The 16,775-nt window shown below is 37.6% G+C and overlaps 2 long non-coding RNA genes across 5 annotated transcripts; both read right to left on the reverse strand.

The window, feature by feature from the left end:
* Positions 1-7,754: 7,754 nt before the first annotated feature.
* LOC149768337 (uncharacterized) lies at positions 7,755-9,851 on the reverse strand. Of its 3 annotated transcripts, none has more exons than XR_016399417.1 (5): positions 9,564-9,851; positions 9,221-9,456; positions 8,278-9,130; positions 7,923-7,983; positions 7,755-7,830 (listed from the first exon to the last, which is right to left on the reverse strand). It is a non-coding gene; the product is annotated as an uncharacterized LOC149768337 (long non-coding RNA). The 3 variants fall into 3 exon arrangements; XR_016399419.1 differs by having other exon boundaries at positions 7,769-7,830; positions 9,033-9,130; XR_016399418.1 differs by lacking the exons at positions 7,755-7,830; positions 7,923-7,983 and having other exon boundaries at positions 8,399-8,489; positions 9,033-9,130.
* An 18-nt stretch (positions 9,852-9,869) lies between these two features.
* On the reverse strand, positions 9,870-12,350 carry LOC120108421 (uncharacterized). 2 transcript variants are annotated; one of them, XR_016399421.1, is made up of 5 exons: positions 12,319-12,350; positions 11,061-12,239; positions 10,656-10,943; positions 10,506-10,569; positions 9,870-10,416 (listed from the first exon to the last, which is right to left on the reverse strand). It is a non-coding gene; the product is annotated as an uncharacterized LOC120108421 (long non-coding RNA). The 2 variants fall into 2 exon arrangements; XR_016399420.1 differs by having other exon boundaries at positions 11,061-11,666; positions 11,745-12,344.
* Between the last annotated feature and the right edge of the window lie 4,425 nt (positions 12,351-16,775).

The raw sequence follows: 16,775 nt of genomic DNA on the forward strand, positions 1-16,775 counted from the left end.
CTAGTAGAGCTCGAAGGCGGCATTTGTTTGGTGGTTCGCTCATCCATCCCTCAGGAAATACTGGATATATGGATGTTAGAGGATGCTGCCGACCATGTCCGCTGGATACATAGATGTCGTGTAGCTCTGCATCATCAATTAATTGGGTCAAAGATCATACCCATCTTGATCCATCAGGGCGAGCTTTTGGTAGGGCACATGAATCATGATTTTTACCATCTTAGACGCATGAATTGTAATTTTCACTATCTTAGTCTTAGGAGCAACACGGAAAGCCCAAGAAAAGTCAACAATGAGCAGCTCCAGGATCTGCGTGTTGTGCATGCTTACGAGGGAAGTCTGGTCTCTTTTGGAGGTAAATCACTCCGTTCATATGATGATCAACTTAAGCATGCCGCGCTTTATCGGAGCCCATAAGTTTGTAGCCAAAGAACTCAGTGAATTTTCTAAAAGAGATGGTAATAGTTTTTACCTAATTTTTTTTTTTTTTTTAGTTCAATCGTCCTAGTGTAGTTCCTTTTATTTTGATTGAGTTTCCTATTTTTGATGAAATTTTGCAAGGATTATCCATATAAAGCAACCCAGGATATTATTTGTAACAGATTTAATTTTTCGTGGAGTTTTCTTCCATTTTTCCTCTTAGTGTTCTTTGTAGTTCTCTCTCCACATCATGTGGACGCAGTTACCATATTATACGGTTGAGAACAAGTTTGATAGAATTCGATTGCTTGTGCTTTCATATCCAAATTGGATCAAATTCGGATAGAAAATTTGGTAAATGTATCTGGATTCAGATTTAGATCCAGTAAAAGATTATCTAAATTAAATTACAAAACCTTGAATTTGAACTAGTGAGCTCCTGCTTGCCATTAACCTAGGATTCGAAGCAATGAACTCTCACCTAAATGGCAGGCACCTATCTACCAAGCTACTACATGTATTTCTAGAATCTTCACATTGGTGGTGTTCTTGTTCATCTAAAATATCATGTCTGGATGAAACTTCAAAGTTTACCTTAATTGATGTGGCATGAGGAAATTGTTGAACAATTAGTTTCAACTTTTTAGATGTAGAGGAATTTACGAATTTCAAATGTTCACAGCATGAAGATTACTATGAACATCAGCGAGTTGTTTCGCGTGAAGAATTATGAAAAGTTCCTAACTTTGTTTGGGTTGCCTTTGGTGATTCTAAATCCATAGTTTTGTGGTGATTGATCAATGAGCCAAGAGTCCATTTGATTCTATATTGAAGCCTAACCATGAGGCCGATATATCAAAGGAATAAATGCTCCAAAGGAGATTGCAAAAGAGACGATCATGGTGGGAGAGAGATACTTTATATTGGTGATTTGTTCTACTTATTCAAATATATTCAAATCACTAAATAGCCATTTCATATATTGTGATATTTCATATTTTAATTATGATTTTTTATAAAAGGTGGATCCTTTTCTCTTTGATAAAAATGAAAAAAATATTATTTATGATATTTCAAAACTTCGTTGCTAACAATATTTTAAAATATTAATAATTTCTATGTGCTCCAATAATTTTTATAAATTTTCATACAAGCTCTCCAATAATTTTTATAAATTTTTATATCCCTAGCAACAGTACTACTGCTACTACTTCATGAAATGAAAGATGGTAATGAAACCTTTTTTTTTTGGAAATTGGTAGCCCTGGAAAACGGTTATGCCTTTGGTTAATTTTGATTGGATGCCATGATGTTTCTTTTCATTCTCTGCAATGACTTTTGATATTATTATGTTTCCCCTAACTCTACACATTTTAATTTGAAATCCACTAATCAACAATACTTGTAAATTATTTCCTTTCAACAAACTTTAGTAGATGCATAGTCATTTAGGATCCATATGCAATCTTCGGCACATACCACAAACATTTTAGTAGTGTGCCGTAAGAAAGTAGGGGAAAAAAAAGATAGAAAGCTTCATATTGTAGATTACCACTAGATCTAATTAATCTAAGAACTTGTCCCCTAGATCTAAATTTAAATCTTTAGTGACTGCTAAATTTGTTTTGTAAATTCCTCTCATATTTATAATATGGTATATATACATAAATATGTATTACCATTAGATATAATCTAAGATATAAACTTATATGCAAGATTTCGGATCTTGTGTGGTGCGACTTTTGCACCATGAAATTCTGTACCTCTATGGATAGCCGCCACATCATCCATCTCGAAGACGGATGGTTTGCATTTGTCCTAAAAGATATCCATGCACTTTCTAGTGCAATGCACTACACATCAAGAGTTAAAGAAGAGCCTCATATCTTTGAGATGGATGATATAGCAACTATATATGATGGCACTCTGCGGTGCAAAAATAGCACTGCAGTGAATCCTGTTGCTATATGTGGAGGGTATAAATCTCTTCCATTGGTAAAGTTATTAATGCATCCGTAAGGATTTTCTGGATTTGGGTCGCTTAGTTACTAAGAAACCATCCGCTGTGCTCCAATTTTCGATCCAGTGAAATGTAATATGAGAAAATACAACCTTCAGTCGCTAAGGAACCTACCACTTCTCTCTCGAGATTTTTATTTAATGGTCCAAAGACAAATAGGGTCTGCACAGTCCAACATTCCCCATTTTTCCCAGTTAAGGTTGTGGCCCTAGTGCTCTTCCCTCTTTCTCCCATAGAGGATCTTATCATCTCCTCCTATCTTAATTCTCCTAGCTAACCAATTTGATTATGGAGACTACAGAGGTGATGAAAATGGCGTCGTCCTCCAAGCCAATGATAGGTGAAGGAGGAGATGGTCATCTTGCTGAAAAGAAGGAAGAGGAGAAGAGATGCATACTTCCAGCTGACATGCAGAGAGAAATCTTGTCGAGAACCCCCGCAAGGTCTCTCCTGAGATTCCGACCGGCGTGCAAGATCTGGTACGAACTCACGTACGATCCCGCCTTCGTAGATTTGCACGTCGATCGTGCCCATCTTCGAAAAATTTCTGGCGGTACCCCGCATCTCCTCGCCATATCTCAATGGGTGTGACATGATCAAGTTGGTTTCTCCATCATCATCCTAGACGAAACGATGACAACTATAGCTAAGATATCATGTCTGGGATTAATAGATGGAAGATGTTATAGACTGCTCGTTAGCGGGGCAGACATAGAACGCCTTTGTCCGCCGTACTTCATGACCCCTCCTTGCAATGGCTTGGTCTGTATCTACAATTATTTTGGCGATGCAGTCTTTAGTCAATCCAATGACTGGTGAAGGGCTTCCTGTTCACCAGGATAGCGAGCCTGTGGAAAGATTTTATCACTTCCAGAAGTGCTATCTTGGATTTCATCCGCTGACCAAGGAATACAAGCTAGTCCGATTTCTAGATTCAGGGAGGCACTCTGTGGCGGATGTTTTTTATGAGGTTCTCACACTCGGCACCGGCATCCGGAGGCGGAGCCGGATTTACCATGGCGACAAAAACTGGTCTACTTGTAGTGAGGACTTCCTTTCTGGTTATGAGTGGTATCAAGCAAAAAAGATACTTAGTGATGGTATCAGTGCAAATGGAGTCGTATATATTCTGAATCAGATTCACCAAAAAATTGGATTGTTCGATCTGAAAGATGAGAAGTTCTCAACCGTGATCCTCTACCATGATTCAATCAGTGTGGATGAACATCGACCCAAATTAGTTGAGCTTGAAGGCGGCATTTGTTTGGTGATTCGCTCATCCATCCCTCAGGAAATACTGGATATATGGATGTTAGAGGATGCTGCCAACCATGTCAGCTGGATACATAGACATCGTGTAGATCTGCATCATCAATTCATTGGGTTAAAGATCACACCCATCTTGATCCATCAGGGCGAGCTTTTGGTAGGGCACATGAATTGTAATTTTTACTATCTTAGTCTTAGGAGCAACAAGGAAAGCCCAAGAAAAGTCACCAATGAGAAGGTCCATGATCTGCGTGTTGTTCATGCTTATGAGGGAAGTCTGGTCCCCTTGGGAGGTAAATCAATCCGTATACTTTGGAGGTTAATTTGAAGAGTGCAGATACAACTAGAAGTACTATGATCAATTGGACCATGCCGAGCTTTATAGGAGCCGGTAAGTTTGTGGCCTTAGAACTCAGTGAATTTTCTAAAAGAGATGGTAATAGTTTTCACCTAATTTTCTTATTTTTTTAGTTCAATAGTCCTAGTGTACGTATTTCCTTTTATTTTTATTGAGTTTCCTATTTCTGATGAAATTTTGCAAGGATTATCCATATGAAGTAACCCAGGATATCATTTGTAACAGATTTAATTTTTCATGGAGTTTTCTTCCACTTTTTCTCTTAGTGTTCTTTGTAGTTCTCTCTCTTCATAACCAAATTAGATCTAATTAGGATAGAAAATCTGGTAACTGTATCTGGATTTGGATTTAGATCTAGTAAAAGATTATCTAAATTAAATTGCAAAACCTTGAATTTGAGTTAGTGAGCTCCTGCTTGCCAATAACCTAGTCCTCTTGTCCAAAAAATTGTTCTTCTACAGAACCAAATCAACATCTAAAATTATCTCCAATAATCCAGCCTCCTCTACTGATCCACTAAAGGGGTCCACCATCATGTAGCAACCCAAGACTATCCGACAGCTCTCACAAACAATGATCTTCCTAGATCGACCTAGAGAGAGAAAGTACCAACAAGAAGAGAGAGAAACTAGAGTATAAGATCTTATTGGGCCTATTTCTGCCTAGATGATTGTAGCCGCATACAAAACTAGGGTCGACTATGAAAATAAATTTACATAGAAAGATTGTCAAGGCCACCTAGGTGACAATGCCCAGTTATTTGAATCAGTCAATACAGTGTAACTCAATCCATCTGATCAAGAAACGCAAATCCAATCAAGATAATGAATTAGGAGTTATCAATTATGGGTCTATTGATGGCTGACAACAGTTGGGTGCAGGATAGCTAGGGTCGACTAGGTAGCAGTATCTGACGATTTAGGATGGCTCGCTCTGGCCAATGAAGCCAATCAAATTACGAAACATGAATCAGACCATGTATAGGTAACACAATAGATACTAATGCTGATAGAGTCCAATGGTGCTTGGCGATGGTCGAAGTAAAGCTAGCACCATGGATGGGTGCAGCGACACTAGTCCAGAGCTCTTTACTGAAGTTAATCTGGGTATGCAATAAAAACATATAGGACCCTTTTGCTGGGTCCATAGAACCACGCAAAGAGAGAAAAATAAGAGATATAAACAATCCAGGTAGAGAGAGAAAGTTTAGATAGAGAGAGAAAGTTCAGTAGGAAGAGAAAATTCCGTAGAGAGAGAAACTAAGAACCAAGAGAGATAGAGAGAGATGAGAGGAGAGAGAAAGAAGAGAGAGAGGGCTCTCTTCTTCTTTTTCCAAATAGGGGAGAGCTCGATCTCACCCTCTTCTTCTCGGATCAGCGGGGGTGGCGGCCCAATGTGGTCAAGCTCTAGCGACGGCGGCCTTCAGCAGCTAGCAGCACCACCGGCGATGGTGGTCGACTGGTGCAAAGAAGAGAAGAAGAGGTGGAAGACCATCAAAGAACTGATCACACTCGACATGAACTATGGCTAACTCCCCAACCGGCAGCCCTATGCTCTAAGGGGTCCTAGATGGCAGCAAAGTCGGCCTCTTTCCGACAGCCGGAAGGGGTACAACGAGAAAGAAAAGGGGCTGGAGGAGAGTACTTTATTTTTGGATGAAGGCCCGATGATTTGCCAACTTAATTCACCAAGCTACAACTTGTATTATAACAATTTAAGGTTTAGCGGCAATCTTTCAACATTGCATAAATTATAAAATTATTTACTAGCATATTAATTAAATGCCATAATAGTAGTTCAACACTTCAAATTGTATATCCTGGATTACAAATTTATAGCAGCATTTATAATAAAGTACCAGTAATAAAAAAATACTTAATGGAAGATAGTGGCATCTATACTTGCTCAAGAGCAATTGCTCTAGACAGCCACTGATTTAATCATAAGTAAAGTGATTGCAAGTTATAAATTTATTACTCAATGAATAGAGATTTATTTCGCCTTTTCTCTAGAATACTCTAATGCAGATGAGTAAGGAAGTGTCGTAAAACTCCTACCTTGAGGATAGTAGTTAATGAGTTGTAGGCCAGATATTAGCTCACGCCTTTTAGTAGCTAGCTTTGCTGACAGTAGCTCTCCTTCTCTTCTCTTACAATAGATAGGCGCTCTCTATAACCAATTTTGCTTAACAATAAAGGCATTCCTTGATCTACGACCATCCTTTTTTGTCCAAGGAAAGTCATTAATTTGATGCTCGAGGAATTTTCTGAAAAATGAAGGGCATCATTTGTAGGTGGCCAAGCAAACATTTCTATGTGACGTCATTGGAGAAAGTAGGCTGCTATATTTTATTTATCAGAACAATAATGCAGAAGAAAAAAGATTAGAGCATCAATGTAGGTTGCCCACTTATTCTGATTCTTTAATAAAACACGGGAAGTATAATTACTTCCTTCATTACTTCTTTAGAAAAGCAGAAAAACAAAAAATAAACGGCAGATACCAAAGGGCTTTTGTTGGAGAGAAATATTTAGTACTTTTGATGGAATATTGACAATTTTCCTGACCACTACAAATTATTAGTGTCGCATCTCGGAAATCTTGTTGAAAAAAAGAATTAGAGAAGAGAATTATATTTCTGCCTATTTATTACAACGTACAGGAGCAGCCTTCATATAGTACTAAAAGGTTGACGAAATTTAGTAAGGTCGACTAATTAGTTTAGCACATTAAATCACAAATCAATCAAGGTCCTAATCAATCATATGATTTTAACGTCCTTCCTCAAACTCAAGGTGGTAAAGTGGACACCAACTTGAATTCGGAAACAAGAGATCGAAAGATGCCAGGAGGATGAGTTTTGGTGAAAACATCCACAGTGACACTACAAAAGAAGGAATAACTCCCGGCGCTTTTTTTTGTCTCTACCGACGCTTATAAGCATCGGCGAATTCCCAGCCCACGCTTCGCAAAGCGTGGCTCAGACGTCGGGCAGGTGGGCGTGGGTCGGGTTTAACCCGACGCGTTTAAAAAGCGTCGTTGGTCTATGCCTACGCTTTTAAGCGTCGTTCCGTTTATCATACTCCGACGCTTAAAAGCGTCGTGAAATGCTTGCTTTTTCCGACGCTTTTAAGCGTCGTTTCTTCTATCAGACTCCGGGGAGAAGGGTTGGTTACTACGGGTTTAGGCCGACGCTTAAAAGCGTCGTTAAAGGCTTGCATTTCCTGACGCTTTTAAGCGTCGTTTCTTCAATCATACTCCGACGCTTATAAGCGTCGGGGAGATGGGTTGGTTACAACGGGTTTAGGCCGACGCTTAAAAGCGTCGTTAAAGGCGTGCCATTAGCTTTTCCTGTTGCATTTCCCGACGCTTATAAGCGTCGGCATTAAATTTTTTTTTAAAAAAAAAATTTGTAACAGTAATTTTTAAATACTCTGTGTACATTAAATTCTTACAAAACAATAGAAACAAATACACTGAATCACATATATAACAAAATATGAGTCACAAACAAGAACTTTGATTACATTCATATTATCATATTTGATTACATTGTGCTTCAAAAACATTCTAAAAACATACAAGGCAAATTCCTAAGTACACAATCTACAATATGTATCAAGTTTCCTAAATGAGAAGCCAACTCTCGAGTTTGTTTAGCGAACTTCGCATCTTGGACTACTGGGTTGTTAGTGCGCACAGGCGGCGAGCCACAGAAGAAGCCTGCTTGGTTGTTCATGTCTGAATCACCATCAGGATCATCCTGAGAAGGACCAAACTTTAAAAAAGTTGGATACGAAAACTAATAAATTAAGACTAAAATATCTGTTACATGATTTTGAAGTAGACGGGTACCTTGTTCAAGATAATATCAAGAATCTCCGGACCACAATCCCCTCTATGGACAGGCAAAATGCTGGAAAAAAAATAAAACAGAATCAGGGAGATGCAACCTTGGCGCTGGCATTGTAAGAATATAACGTTGAAAAGATGAGGGCATTGCGTCATGCATGCTTTACGGGCTTTATCTCTTGCTGGTTAGTTCAAAGTCATTAACTAATATATGTTCACTGGATGCTGACTCATCTTATTGACTGAGTCTAAAATTAATACATGAGCACAATAAATACCTAACTTGCACTGTACCACCCTGTTTGACCAACAATAAAGAATTAATACAACAATTAACTACAACCAAAGCACAAGGTACCTGTCTAGCAGTAAATAAAGTTCTGGGCTGCTTTTTTTTTTTTTTTAGGTACAACAGCTGCAATAAGAAACAATAAGAAAGACATTTTTATTTCCCAACAGCAGCTTAGAGAATCAATTATACATGGCTCACATAGAGTCAATAAGAAAGACAAAAGTTATAAATATAATCTGCAAACCAAGAACAATGAAAGTGGTTGTTGCTGTAGTAATCTGCAAATCAAGAGTCAAAGCAAACGTATTAATAACGCAAGATACACTATAGATGGAAGTCAAATGCAACAAGACTTTGCTATAATAGAGTCAAATTTAATCGCTCAGGAAGTTGAAAGTGTTATAAATATATGCAAAAGCTCGATAAGTTGATACGATGAGCAGTCCATGATTCTGAGAGTTTAAAAGTAGCCTAATATTCTAAATTCATAGCAACTCTGGCCTGCTGTTGAGGCTAAATGTTTTGTTCTTTTAAACATAATTTATGCTAAAGCTCCATGGTATTTGTAGCTAATTATGAATCAAGCGATGAAAGAAGAAAAATATCATTAAAGTTGTAGCTGACTGTTTTTGCTTGTAGAGATCACAAAAGGATTATTGGACTTGAAATATGTTCGATAGCGAGTATAAGAGCAAACCAAGCTTGGGATTGGATAATTATATATCCTCTGGCCAATTATTAGGTTAAATCATGACTAGGAGAAGAATAGATTTACAAGCACAGGTAATGAATTTGAGTAACATAAGGGAAAAGAGAATTACCTGTGGAGGTATCCCGATCTGAAGAAGCACAGGGTTTATGAGCAATCCTTCCGGCCGAGCAAACAGTAGGATTACCCAATACAAATTGTTCCCATTATCTAAAGTTTCAGAGAATGAAATCAAAGTTTACCCAGCAAATATTTGCATGTTGCCAGTGAATCATGCACAAGAAAGGATGACCATCTTACTGTTCAATTATGAAGCCTGTGAAGAGTCATCCCATTGGTTGGCAGCAGTATACATATTCAAGAGTAGAACAAATACTGAAGAGTCAAGTGGCTCCATATCCAGAAGCCTAGTTGCCATATGTTGTCCAATTTTTATGTTTCCCTGAATTCTACATGCACCAAGCAATACCCGACAAATGGATGCTGAAGGATTAAAAGTGATCGTGCCAATACTTTTTCTTCCTCAGGAAGAAGCCCTGCACCCGCCAAGAATGTAAGCAGGCAATAATGGTGCTCTATGTCAAGCTCAATGTCATAATCTGTACGCATAGAGTCAAAATAGCCATAAGTTTCAGAAATTAACCCTGAATGGCTAAAGGCCGAAAGATCACCAATAAAGGTGATCTTAACAGGTTGTATGCCCTCCAACATCATCTTTTTGAAAAGGTCCAGACTCTAGAGCTTTTGTTTGTTTTCTGTGCTGGGCATTCCAAGAGGCCATATACTTTACATCCGTCCTCTTGAATAGATTGTATGAATCCTCTAAATTTCTGCATCTTGCATACAAATCCATAACTGAAATCCCCACAAAAGCATTTGACACACATTCCAACTTTATGGAATTGCATGGATTTGCCTTCCTTGCTCCAATGCAGCCGGATAAGAACAAGCTTTAACAAGGAAGCTAAAGATAATGGCAGTCTAATAAGAACAAGTGCCCAAGAAGAATACATGAAGACAGTCCTGAAATAAAATGTTAATCACTCGATTGCAGTCATGTGAGAATTACCAAACAGCAAAATCTTCCCAGCATTAGCCTTGCATCCAGAAAATACATCATAACAATTATAAAAATGAGAATGATGCCATAAATCTGAACACATTAGATATGAAAGGCGTGACCTCAATTGATGGAAACCTGGTCTGGAAATTTATGTTTATGTTTTCTTTACAAATTCAAGATGGACTTTACAAAAAAAGGCAGTATAATTTCAGCTATCTTACCACTACAACCCTAGCAAACCCAACACAACACAATGAATATGTGCATGAAGAACCATGCAAAATGTAAAGCTATTCTGATTGAGGCTGGAAAAAAGACCATGGAATATTAGTTGATACATGGAAAGCTACCTTGGTAAGTGTTGCTATTCCACTCATTCTTTGCATAAAATTGAGGGCAACCCTTTCTGCCACAATAATGCTGCATGCACATCCTTAACATAACAAATAAAAAAGAAAAATAAACAAGCATTCTCATGAGTATAATCAAAAGACCAAGTCATGTTATAATCTAAATTTTTACCATATACTTTGCCAAACTGCATGCCTTTGTGAACATAGTTTCCATCTTTCTGAGACCATTCAACCTATCAAATTATCCAGAAAAATTCTGCTGAATGAAACTAGCGAGCATTATATTGAATCTTGGAGAATTTATAGCAAGGAGTTATACCTTTAATGATGGATCAACCTCATTAAAAATCATCTCTGCAAAAGAAATTCCAGCAATGACCCCATCCTCCTTTGCAATGAAGTGGGCTTCTGCTTTCATGTCCACCGGAACAGTGGCTAAACAAGTTACATCCCCTGTCTCAATACAAAGAAAACAATAAGCTAGATAATCGTCATACAAGTTCTGCAGGACTTCCACTGCAAAATATTGTGTAAATATTTCTGGTTTCTGGAGCATCAAAATATTTGAGAAAAAACAACTGAAGTCTCCCTCGGGGCATATTGTTACCTGGTATGCACAAAAAAGAATCAATATTTGTTTAAATGATAAATTTATACTAAATAAAGGACTAATAAAAGAGAATATAATAACTCATTCAACGTATGCTTCATAAATTGTACTCACCATTATGAAACTACATTCTCATTCAACATCCATCCTGATCAAACTCATTGGCGCATTTACTTCATCAGTTGGCACAACATTATAAGGCATACACTGAGTATAAGTATCATCGTCCTCCTCTTCCAACCTTTTTCCCATATCATACAAGTCCCTAGGTTTCGTCTTAATAACGAGAGACCAATTTTTATCTTTTGAGTCTTGCACAAAAAATACTTGTCGAGCTTGAGATGAAAAAACAAATGGATCATCTTTCAATAACACACCAGTATGTATCAACCTTGAAAAATTTACAAGTGTGAATCCATTTATGTCTTGCCTCAAACCTCTAGGTGAGTTTATATCCACCCAATCACATCGAAATAATACTACCTTAAAATTTCCATAATAATCCAGCTCATAAATATCTGTTAGAGCACCATAATAATTTTTTCCATCCGCCTCAACCATAACCCCACTATTTTGGATTTTTCTAAATTTCTCACGCTTTTTAGGATGAAATTTAAAACCATTTTTAATGAACCCACCATATCTGTTGACAATATTATTCGGACCTCGAGCAATGACTATTAACTCCTCGGAACAATTCCTCTCCATCATCATTGGCACCTAAAAAGAATTATAGAAGTAATGATTAATTTCTCTCTATAAAATTAAAAAAAAAGCTTAATATATTAGACATCTAACCTGTTTGAAAAGCCATTCTGGAAATAACTCAACCAACCATCGTTGCTCAATCCTTGGTGTAGGACGAATATTATGGTTGAGACTTCGCTGAGCTATTAAAAATTCTCTGCACGATCAAGGTTATCTTTAATTAAATACCAATATTACATTCTCCTGACATGACAGTAAATTTAGATTTCAATTAACCATACTAACCTGCGAGACTCGGATATTATATCACTATGAAGTAAGACAAAGCGATGTGCCTGTGCCAACGATTTCTGGTCAAGAACAACACTTTCAACTTTTCCCAAAACTCTTCCGCCAGATGAGAACTTGTAAACATCTGCATTCTCTATGATATCACAATTCCTTTGAGGTCGATTGAAAACCGTTTCAACACCTTCAAGATATCTCGAACAAAATGTCAAACACTCCTCAACAATATATCCTTCAGCAATCGAGCCCTCGGGATAGGCTCGATTGCGTACATAATCTTTTAAGCGCATAAGAAACCTTCAACAATAAATTTTTAAAATAAATATCAAAATCAAACTGATTATTAAATAATTATATTAGAGTTTAGAAAAATCACCTCTCAATAGGATACATCCATCGGTAGTGAACACCTTCCGGAAATGCATCCTTTAATAATTGAAGAAGCATGGTAAAAGACTTGCTGGACCACCCATTCAAATATTTCAAATGTAATAAATGCAGAAGAAAAGAAATCTTCGTAAAATTCTTACAACCCGGATACAGTTCTTGATCACAATCTTTCACCAAGTTATCATAATGAGCTGTGTCATCAGCATGTATAGATTCCTCAACATGCATGGACTGATCAATAACTGCACGCTCATCTTCTCCTACAGTTCTGATATTATGTCCAAGAGCATCTCTAAGTAGGCCCCTTATATCATCTTCTTCTACAGAATTTTGTTCCGTGTCACTACATCCAAAATTGAAGGTGTCTTCTAGATCGGAGGGTTGGTTACATGAAAGTATGAACTCTCCATGGAGTACCCATCAGTATAACCCTTTAGAAAACCATTCCATACCAAATGTTCTTCAACAATTTTTGGATCAAGAGCAGAACCGTTTACACATTTTTGACATGGACATAAAATCTTCCCGTTCATATTAGATTTCTCAAAAGCAAACTTAATGAAATTCTAAACTCCATCCAAATATTCAGCACTAGATCTTAACTTATTTATCCAACTTTTGTCCATTCTATTAGAATACCGATTGAACTGCAGTTTTTAAAAAAAAGATAAACAAAATTAAGTAAAATGCAAAGTAATTAATGTAATTAATGTTCATGTGCTGCACCCTACCCATCGTGCGGATTTATTTCCCACAATGGGGTCCACTTGTAATTAAAGGTCCACATGTAATTAAGGCACGAAACCAAATGCAACAGAAGAAGTATATTATGCAGCTGAATGGAATGAGAATGAGAAAGAGAAAGGTTACCACTCAGCAAGCTTAAAGTTTGCAGATAACAGTGTCGGTGAAAGGGGTGAAAGAGAGGGCTCTTCACCTACAATCCCTGTGGATGTACCAACACAAGCATGAACACATGAAATTTATTTAAGAATGTCAACAACAACCAGTTCGAGAAACATCAACTCACCTACTGTTTGATTTCTTATCCTTGCAAGTTGTTGATATGTTTAAATGTCCGAATATGTTGTCTGGAATGAAGATAATGCTTCTCAGAAGAGCATGTATTTTCGTATTTCATGATGCTCTATTTAAGATGCCAATGTCGTAGCTCTTAAAAAAAACTCATAGCTAGGAAAAACTCGTAGCTCTATTTGTCATAGCTCTATTATCTTCAACCACACGACTGTCGATTAGAATAACAATGACCATGCAGAGAGATACAAAAAGGCAAGCAGGTTAATTGAAGCAGAAACGGCCTTTCCTTGAGATTCGTGAAAGCCTATGCTGCCGATCTAGTAGACATCACATGACGCATTCTTCCAGTAAAATTAAACAAAGCCGAAGATTCCTTTGAAAGCAGCAAAATTTTATAGAAAAGGATCCAAGTTCATGGACACGAGGGGATTGTTTTTCCCAAAGTGCAGGGCTAAATGATGCTCGTAGGTAGAAACTTCGGTCACATAAAACAAATAACAACGCCGACAGTATATGATATTTTGGATCTATCGATGTGGTTGTGGTGGTTTCGCCTCTGCAACCTAGATTATTAAAACACATTGCTTCCCATCCGAAAAGCATAGATGAGAGAGCTTGTTCTCTCATGTCTCCCGATCTCTTTTCATATAGAAAAGAAGCATTAGCACATACAGTTTATTAGCTCTTCCCTTCAGGCTTCAGCAGAAGCTATGCCAGAATTTAAAGAATTACGCATCTCTTTGACTGTAATTACCTAGCATAAAACACAAGGCAGTACTAGAAATTTAGGATATTCTTTAATAGCTGAAGGGGCGCATCAGTTTGGAATCTTGGCATGGTTGCTAGGAAATTTCCAGAGGAACCTACAACATAGAAGGGTCGCTTGTATTTTGCTCAAGCCAAAAAAAAAGGGGTCAGTTGTTCAAATGAGAGGAACGGTATCAATGGCTTCCGATATCTACCTGAGGACGTGGACTGGTTACAGGATTCAAGTGTCATCAGAAACTCAGTAATTGATGGTTTTACCCACAATTATAGAAAACTACAGACGGTAAATCTTAGTAATCCAACAGCAGCATTCTCCATTGAACATCAATTTCCTCGCTGCTAAGTCATTGATACTGCAGGCAGGACTACAGGCAATTGTCCACCATATATCGAAGTATGTTAAAATCTCAAGGCCAAATCAGTCATCTTGTGTTAAATCTTCGCCTTCCAAGAAAGTCCTTACCTAATATCCTTCTGTCATTTCAGTGGACCGCAGGATTTCTCTACTCTTCTCGAGAAAGTCTAGAGAGCTTATCAAAACCCGGGCCGGCTCGGGCCAGACTCTACAGTAGAAAAATTTATCCTTTTCAATCTTATATGAGTCCATTACTGGAAGCCATTTTGAGCAAAGGTATCCACAAAGTAATAGACCTCAGGATGAACATCAATGTCTCTTTTTTCCAAGCACATGTTGAATCAACATAAAGGCCATCATTATCACTTACAACAAATTCCTTGTATAAAAAACTATCTCCAATTATCTCATATAGGCAACAAGTCTTCACCTAAACCTTCTATTGTTCGTAACAAAAAGAATTTCGTTAGTTGTCATATGAACAATTAAATCAACATTCTAATAAAGATTGAACAAGAAATTCTTTTACTATTCTTACTTTTCCCATTGCTTGATGGGTGACCAAACTAGACAAAACAGGAACACATAAAGTCATGCAATAGTCTGTACATTGCATCAAATTGGAAATGCACATATTTCAGAATTTAACTAGTTTCCCTTTTGTATATTGCTTGAGTTAACGATAGAACTGTTCTGTTGTCATATTCTGGTGATCAAAGTGATAAACCACACATAAACCTGTAACATTATACGGACATATTACATGCATTTATAAATATTAAATCATCTTAATTATTATGATTATCTTATAGGTGTATACCCTTCTGTGCAATCTAGATTGGCAGGGTCTGCCAAACATATCCATGTAACAATAAGATATTACTGTCTAAATTGACTATATCATAGACTAAGAAGGTTCTTGGAGCCAGCAACAGTAGAAGAAAAAGCATTATACAGGAGTGACGCCAAACAAACTTTAAGGTACATAGAGCAACTCAAAGCTGTCAATATGTTTCATCCATGATACAAAATAGACTTAAATGATATCTTCACATTAATGCAAGTCATAACAAGGGACAAAAGCTCATGCTGAAATTGTCAATTAATAAGCTAGCAATCATTTTTGTCCTACATAGTTCGCTCTTGACCAAAACAATACATAAATGCAAACATTCATACCTAAAATAGTCTGTGCAAATAATATGAACACTTAAATAAGTCCATGTATACATGTACATGCGCACATATGTTACAAATATTATACATCTCACTGAACATATGCATGAATCTATGCATGTGCATATGCATTTACATAAACTATTAATACATGCATATCAATGAATATACATCATATGCATGAATATATACACACATATAAGTATCTATGTATGAACAATGTAAGTATGTATATATATTTATATGTATACACTGTATCATATACACATTTTTTTTTAAGAAATTTGAATTAATGGAGGCTCTAAATTTCTGAAAGTGCATTTTAATAACATATTTTAAGTCAGGCATAATTCCACAAGATTAACTAAATATGAGAATTACTTCTTCAAAATGCACCAAATTATGTAGCCCAGAAATTTGAGTATGCAAAAATTACTGCAAAAATCTATTAGTGACCCAGAAGTGCTGAAAAGAGTCTAGACAGTAGGCACGATCTTGTCGATCCTAATCCATCTTCTCCGCAGAGAAAAAATTTAGTAGGTGGCTTATCGTTTACAGCACATATTGATGTCTCTAATATCAAATGTTGCTCATCTCCATTACAAAGGAGGCACTAACCTAGTTTGAGCTGCTCCGATCCCCTTAAAACATATTTTTGCCATAGTTGGTGTGATTCTCGAGGACGAAGCTCGATCAAGGCTTATACAAAAGAAGAGGAGAAGAAGCGTGTTGAGGAAGGAGGAGAAGGAGGAGAACAAGCGAGACGGAGGGAGAGAATGGAGTAGGAGAAACTACCTCGGGCGGAGCGCGCGTTGGGGTCGGTCGGTCGACGCCGGAGAGGAGGTAGGCCTTCTGGAACGTGGCCGTTGGCGTCAAGGAAGTCCGATTCGTGGCTTTCAGCCGTCGGAGAGGAGGGAGATGGGGGCAGCGCCGGAGACGAAGGCAAGGGCAGCGCCGGAGAGAAAAATAAGGGATATCGGGAGTAGCTAGGGCAAGAATGCGGGCTTGGGGTCGGGCGCTGCGTTTTAAGGGGGCCTTGGCGACGCTTATAAGCGTCGTTTTAGCCTCAAGTCTACGACGACGCGTTTAAGCGTCGTCCAATGCTT

The sequence above is a fragment of the Phoenix dactylifera genome, chromosome 2 (genome assembly GCF_051530095.1).
Source record: "Phoenix dactylifera cultivar Ajwa chromosome 2, Ajwa_hap1_PhDact_Kaust_v1.1, whole genome shotgun sequence".
Taxonomy (NCBI): domain Eukaryota; kingdom Viridiplantae; phylum Streptophyta; class Magnoliopsida; order Arecales; family Arecaceae; genus Phoenix; species Phoenix dactylifera.